The sequence below is a fragment of the Gekko japonicus genome, unplaced genomic scaffold (assembly GCF_001447785.1).
Source record: "Gekko japonicus isolate JY-2015 unplaced genomic scaffold, Gekko_japonicus_V1.1 scaffold4036, whole genome shotgun sequence".
NCBI lineage: Eukaryota > Metazoa > Chordata > Lepidosauria > Squamata > Gekkonidae > Gekko > Gekko japonicus.
Genome location: NW_015167166.1, coordinates 56,573 through 64,188, shown reverse-complemented (window position 1 = coordinate 64,188; position 7,616 = coordinate 56,573). Strand labels below are relative to the sequence as shown.

General features: G+C 41.0%; 1 long non-coding RNA gene across 1 annotated transcript; it reads left to right on the top strand.

Moving 5' to 3' along the window:
- Positions 1-243: 243 nt before the first annotated feature.
- On the top strand, positions 244-6,879 carry LOC107112047. Its single transcript, XR_001482581.1, has 3 exons — positions 244-264; positions 2,971-3,004; positions 6,839-6,879. It is a non-coding gene; the product is annotated as an uncharacterized LOC107112047 (long non-coding RNA).
- Positions 6,880-7,616: the final 737 nt, after the last annotated feature.

The window sequence follows — 7,616 nt, the reverse complement described above, 5'->3', positions numbered from 1 at the left end:
AGGGAACTGAGAAATTCTCTTGAGAAGGGCTAAATATAAAATATACTTACTTGTCATCTTTATGGAAGCCATGAAAAATATATTGCTATATAAGGTATATTAAGTTTGAGGTATAGACATGTCCTAGAAGTAAGTATGTCAAGTATCAAGCTGTTTGTTCCTGCGTACCATGAAGAAGGTGTCATGAAGTAGGAAGATCTAATGGCCTCTCTCTCTCTCTCTCTCTCTCTCTCTCTCTCTCAGGAGCTTCCAAAACAGCTCCCTGTGAGTATTTTGATTCCACTATTTGCAGAACAATGTTGAATGATGTGCCCAGTGGGGCCTAGGCTTTCCTCCTTAGATTTTGCCCATCATCTTTTCTTCTTCTCTTTGGGAATCAGATTATGGCTGCCACCAGATCAGGTGCTAATTGCCCAAAGTGGGAATATGCAGATGCTCTGTGGGCACCTGTACATTTCCAAAGGAGTCTTTCAGATTTAACTGCACCCTGAGACACAGAAAAGTAGTCAGATGGTGCTTTCTGTATCAATTGCTCTCCAAACTAAAGAAAGCTTCATCATCTGAATCCCATTGTAACTGGCTGCACTTATGAAACACAGGAAGAACCCTATCACAGACTCAATCTTTTTTTTTTTGTATAATCAAAGCACTAAGATTCACCATGAATACAGACTAGTTTTGGCCACTGACCAAAATTGTCCCCTTACCATATGAAGTACATTTCTCAGATGGAGCATTTCTACTTTCCATACGCTACACTGAATGAAATCAAATTAAAGATAGTCCAGAAAATTAACGTTGGTCCTCCTTGCAGACAGCGAGCTGAGAAATTCTGTGAGAAGGGCTAAATATAAAATACATTTACTAATCATCTTTCTGGAAGCCATAAGTCTAAAAATATGAAGAGTAATGTTTTTGAAGTTCAATGGATTAAAACTTTGTCAAGTGTCAAGATTGTGAAGCTCTGTTGCTGATTTAGTGGAGGGGAGGATGGGGTTTTTTCTCTCCGTCTCTCAAACAGGAAGTGAAAATGACCCAGAAGCCAGTAAAGCTGAGTAGCCCCCCTCCTGTGTTACAAGGCAGAAGGCAGGGCCACTCATCTTAGCTGGGACAATAATGGGCATTAGCTCACCAACCACATCATTATCCAAAGAAACCGGTGCAGGAAGAGACAGTGATGACCTGACACAAACTGCCTAGCTGATGAGAGATCTGGGGCAAGTGACCTCTGAGGCTTCGATAGGGGCTTTGCTCTGCATACCCCTGGCCACCACTGGCCCTCTATGGCCAATCTACTCCTGCTTCTGTCCACTTGCTTTATACAGGGTGGAGAGGAGGGGCTATACTCCCTCCTCAAGTGATATCCTAATTTTAGGCTTTCCCCTCTGTTCCATAAGGAAATTGAATGAGGCAAGAGTTTAAAGTTGGAGAAATTTTTTTGGGGGGGGGAACAGCTGCTCCCATCACTGTCCCTTGAAATCTGAACTCCTACCTTCAACATTTTGAAAGCCTGATATCTCTTGGATTCTGGTGCACAAAGCAGCTGCCCCATTTTGACTCTTGGGCTTATCAAATTGGGGGTAGTTCTTTTCCCTTTGAAGTGTTTAAGTGAATTAAATAGCCATGTATGAAAGTACTTGGCCATAACCCAGGCTGATAGCCCTGTATATTACTGTGGGGAAAGCCCCTTTTTGTCAACATGTAAGTTACCAAAATATAAGAAGGCTATTTTCTTTTAACTTTACGTTGTTGATGGCTTGACTGACTAATTAAGGCTCCAAGTGAAAGCTTGAACAAAGAATGCGTACAGGCCTTAGAATGAGTGATTCAAACCCCCACCCCCATTGGCCTTAGGGTACAAGGCTATATCCAGATCTGCTTTCCTTCTAAAATTATTGCTCTTGGTTAAAATTCATTACCAACAAATCTGGTATTACTTTGGGAAATGGATAATGGAGACCCTGAACTAAAACAAAAATCAGTCTTAGGGTGATTCCACACTAGACCTTGAATCCTGGTTCAACCCTGTCCCTGAATTTACATTGTACACTACACTCGAGTTCACCCCTGTAATTATCTCGGAGTATTTTTTTGTTTCCACATTACATTGAAGTTACCCTGGTTCTGCCCCATACTTGTCCCAGGATAAACAGATGCTGTTACAACGAGGGATAAATGCAAGATATTGTTACGAGTTGAACTTTGATAAAACCAGGGATGAGATCCAAGTGTGGATAAGACTTTAGACATTATAGTTTCCACCTTCAGAAAGAACGCTTCTCTGGAAATCTATCAAAGTTTGTTCATAAGCTGAAGGACAATATCCGAGTTCAGTGGGACCTTTAAGACCAACAAAGTTGAATTACGAGTATAAACTAATCTATCTTCATAAGTCGTGGTTGCCACGCTGTATGGCTAACTAAGGCAAAACATGAGTGTTGTGGCTCCCTCCCCCGTTCTTCCTCATTTAGCTATAGTCAGGATGGTGAGGGTATGGTACTAGCACAGTGTTAATACTTGGAAAAGAACACCTAGATTCAAGTCTAGTAGCACCTTAGAGACCAACAAGATTTTCAGAGTATGAGCGTTTGAGTCCAAGCTCCGTCCATCAGCCAGGTGCTACTGGAATGTGGCTGTTCTACTGCAAGCCAACATGGCTACCCTAGAAACTTTCAAAAGAGTACAGGTTGCTTGAGGAATGAAAGGAATACTTGCCTACTGATTTTCAACTTTTTAAGTCCCAAATTTCATCCTGTCCCACATATCTATCCTCAAAGAAGAGATGTACGTGTACCTTATCTATGTTATGACCCTTCACTGGATCAACATGTCCAATACCTGCATAAAGGAGTTCTTCATGATCAAAGCCGTGTCTCCCTGGCTACACTTCCATGAGGGTATTAAGTACTGTTTTCTTTGAATTTATTTAATGATATAGATTATGACAAAATGGCTTTCTTTCTTTTTTAGGTGTTTGGCTAGTCAAAAGCCATCACAAAAATGGGTGAGTAGTGCATTCTATGTCTATTACTTTAGACTGCAAGTTTGTATACAGATAGGAAATTTGAGTGACAACTCTGGAATTCTGCATATTACAATTCTAGTCATAGTAGAGATCCTCAGAGTGGCTAATGTGGAATAAATACATGGATTCTAGTGGTGTTACATTTCTTTAGCCACTGCGTAGGCAAAAATGTGAATACAAGTGTTTGACAAAAAGGTGTTTGTTAGTTACGCCGGGATCCTCTTTCATCTTCATTGTGAAGACCATCAGAGAAATTAGCTGCAGGAAGAAAATCCTGCTCCTCGTGGAATCAGGGAGAGGTTGGGTTAACCTCTTCCTCCTTAATGTCCTTTAGCTTGTTCTACCTCCCATTTGAGGGGATGATGGAGATTCTCTACTTTGTTCAAAATGAATATGATATTCTTGGTGATGATTCTGCAGTTCAGTCTCAACCGCAACACACAATTATGCATATGGGAATGGGCAGGATATAAATCCAATAAATAAATAAATTTCTCATTACACCAAATATATTTAAAAGAGTTACAAATGAAGTGTAATGGTGTATCGAATAGGGTAATTAAGCAGTGCAAGTTATGGTAGCATATCCATTTCCAAGTCTTTTTCTGTTTTTCTTAGCATTCAAGCTACAACTTATCCTACATTGGTCTGGTGTACACAGTGTTCAAGGAGACTCAGAACCCTTGGGAGGAAAAATATATGTAAATCTGTACAGTGATGCTGAACATTACTAAGAAAACCTGCATTCTAGTAAACCATCAGTGGGTGTTCTCTGTATGCAGAGACTAGTCATACACATAAGAGTTAAACCTCACCCTGATATTCTGTGGTTGACTCCAGTCTCCCATGGCAGCCATTTTGTACTTGGTTCCACCTCCCATTTTGTGGTTGACTTCACCTCTGTGGCAGCCATTTTGTGGTTGGCTGCACTTCCTGTGACAGCCATTTTGTGGTCACATCCACCTCCCTGTGTCAAAATTCCAAAGGTACCTACAGGTTTAAAAAAATTGGGGACCCTGCCTCTAGGTCATCTCCAAAGCATGGCACTCCTGTTCTCATCTATCAGTACATTCAAAGAATACATAATGGATTGGTTGAACTGTAGGTGGGTTACTAAAGGTCATTCCTCCAATTCATCACTACTGGCCATCTGCAACCATATTTAGCATCATTCCACTCTGTCATCCTTTGCAGAAAAAACACACAGGAGTGGCAACCAGTGTTCCCTCTAAGCTGAGTTAGTGTGAGCTAGCTCACAGAATTTTAGCCTCCAGCTCACACATTTCTGTCTTGGCTCAGGGAGGAGGGCTCCAGAGCAAGCTAATTGATGCAGGAGCCGAATCACTCGCTCACAACTTTAATGCCAGCGGCTCACAAAGGAGAATTTTTGCTCACAAGACTCCACAGCTTAGAGGGAACATTGGTGGCAACTCCCCTGAAATAACTCCAAAACAAATGAATGACAAAGGACAGCTTTCCATTTCAGACCTGACCAACATCCACTCCAGGGCCATCTAACTAACCAACCTGGGGGTAGGTCCTGGGGCTCAAGCCCATGAAAACATGAACCCACCAATCAAGAGGTGTTAGTATATCAAAGACCTAGTTGTTCTCCCTGTTGGTTGTAAAGCATGCTCTCTATCTAGAGGTGAGCACCTTTCCCGGTCACAGAGATGTCAATATTCCGTTGGATCACCGTAACTGTCACAACATCTCTTCCTCTCCCAGTAGCCTATGGGGGAAAAGAAAGTTTTAGGGCAGTGGTGGTAATAGGGGCTAGACTTCAGGACAAAAGTATAAAGCCTTGTATGATGAGCTCAGCAGGGGGGAAAGAAGGCCATAGCTTTGCACTGCAAGTTTAAATTTGAATTTTAAGGGCGGCCCTCATAAAACCATTAAACCTGGAGAATTAAAATTACCAGACTGCACCAACAGTTTATGGCTCTACATTGACTACAATGAAGCTAATCAAAAGGCTGTGCCAGCTCATTGACTTCTCCCCTGTATCTAAGATGTGTTACTTGGACAGGGAGAAAAGTCATTGCTTTCTGTACTGGGTTGGATCCTGAACCAATGGCTTGGATCAATGTAAGGCAGCTTCAGTGGCAGGGAGGAAGTTCCAGAAACTTGCGTATACAGCTTGCTGATTCATAATTACAGATTTGCAACAGAACAAGTATTTGACAATGTACGTTTCACATATATGTAGTCTGAGGTCCTCTTCTAACAGTTCTGCACTTTTTTGGAAGATGACATCTAGCTATGCAGTTAAGGACTCATCCCCCTTGGACTCCCTCATTTCATCAAAAACCTGGCCAACTTGGGAGCCAGCCGGAACTCCGTTCCTGTGCGTTCCTGCTCAGCATTATTAGCAAACCTTAAACCAGACATTTACAGGATAAATTTAAGAGCTGGCTAGAAAAGTAAATTCTAATTGCAGCAGAGCAAGCTGGCTCTAGGGGAGGAAGAGCTGCTATACACCATTGCCCGATCTTACAGCATCTAACTGAAAAATAGTCTAAAACCTTGGTTTCACTCTATGCTGTCTTCACAGATTTGAAAGCAGCCTTTGACTCCATTTCTAGGACTAAATTAGGGGGGGAAATAGAAGTAACATCAATAGATCACAGACTTCTACAAGCTTTTGTAGAAACAATAAAGAATTTAAAAAATAGATCACAGACTTCTTTACTTAATCCATGCCTTACATATTAGCAGCACCCTCAAGGTTAGATGCCATAGGCAAGGGCATTTTACGAACCCAATTAAAACCTCAAAGGGATTTGAACAAGGTTGCAATTTGGTTCCACTGTGTTTGATTTTCTATATCAATAGCATGGTCATATGTTTACGTGACATAGATTTCCACCCTCCTAAATGGATGGATCGTAGGATCTCTGAGTTATTGTATGCAGATGACGCTGTAATTGTATCAAGGACTCTAGTAGAAGAGCACTACAGACGTTTGCCCAATGATGTAGCAAGGACCATTTAGTAATAAATTACCCCAAAAACTAAAATTATGGCATTTTGTACGAGACCTAAAACACAAATATGCAACATAAATGGCCATAACATAGAGAAGGTGGTGAGCTTTAAGTATATAGGGGTTGTATTGCATACCTCTGGCTCAAGGAAAGCCCATTGTGACTATGTACCCAATGCTGGACAAAAATCTGCCCATAATATAATTATTTTTAATGAACTATGGATGGTCAGTCAAGAGGTTCGCTCTGGATTTATCCTTCCCGCAGATGTGGTGTATAGTTAAATGCTAATTATAGACAAAAATCTGCTGGTTCTAGCACAGACTGAGGAGTTTTGTGTGGCAGCTTGTAAAATTTGCCAGATACTGATGGCTTAAGGTTTTACGCATACATATTTTATTTAACATATACTTCCCTTTGAATTATGAACTAATTTATGTGTGGGAGCTAATTTAATTTTTTCTCTTATTCACTGTGGTGGTTGGGAACTTTGTTAAGTCTTGTGCCGGTCTATGGCCATATTAAGGAAGACTTTGACAGTTTCTGTTATCACTGAGCAAGGATTGAGGGGAAGGGTAGTTATTGAATTAATACTAAAAACAGTCAGTGCTGGGTACTGGGAGCAATAAGGGGTTTAGTGTAGTGGTTAAGAGTGTTGGACTAGTCTCTGGAAGACCCAACCATGTGTCCTGATTTAAATGGGATTCAAGCATCCTCAGGACCGTGTCCAAAGTGTACAGTAATCTAATCAATGTATTTAATGATTAATGTATGTCGCTCCAACACACGGGAATGATTTTGCCAATTGTTCTCATTTGCTCTCTAGGGCAATTAAAGGAAGCGATATCCTGAACTGCCGGACCCGACTGACAATGCCTTGCTGCTATTATGCTTTCTGTGCTGCCACCTGAAGCCAACCAAAGGAAACCACTAATCATATTAGTGTAATATTTAGCAAGAATTTGAAATACTTGATTTTGTTGCTTGTATTAAAAAAAAAAGGCTCAGGGCAATAAGAACTGTCCAGTCCTGGAGGATGTCTAAAGCTTTGCAAAAGTAAAAACAAACATAATAGCACTAAAATGTTTTGTGTGATTTTATTTATAGTCTAAGGAAGATAGATAGATAGATAGATGATAGATAGATAGATAGATAGATAGATAGATAGATAGATAGATGATAGATAGATAGACAGACAGATAGACAGACGGACAGATGATAGATAGATAGATACATACATACATACATACATATACATACATACATACATACATACAGGGGTCTTTTCGTAGAAAAAAAGCTGCAGGAGCTCATTAGCACACTCGGCTATTAGCATATTATGCTAATAGCCTAGTAGCTCATTAGCATACCATAGTATGCTAATGAGCCACTAGGCTATTAGCATAATTGGTCATTAGCATATGCAATGCCCCCTGTCATCACCGGAAGAGATGTCAGAAGGGAAAGCAAAAGGGGGGGGAAGGCATCTTCAAAAGCCTCCCCTTCCCTTCCCTGAGAGGGAGGAAGCGAAGAGTTCAGCTGCAGAAGGAGGAAAGAGGGAAGGAAAGAGAGAGAGAGAGGGTAGAGAGAAGGAGGAGGAAAGA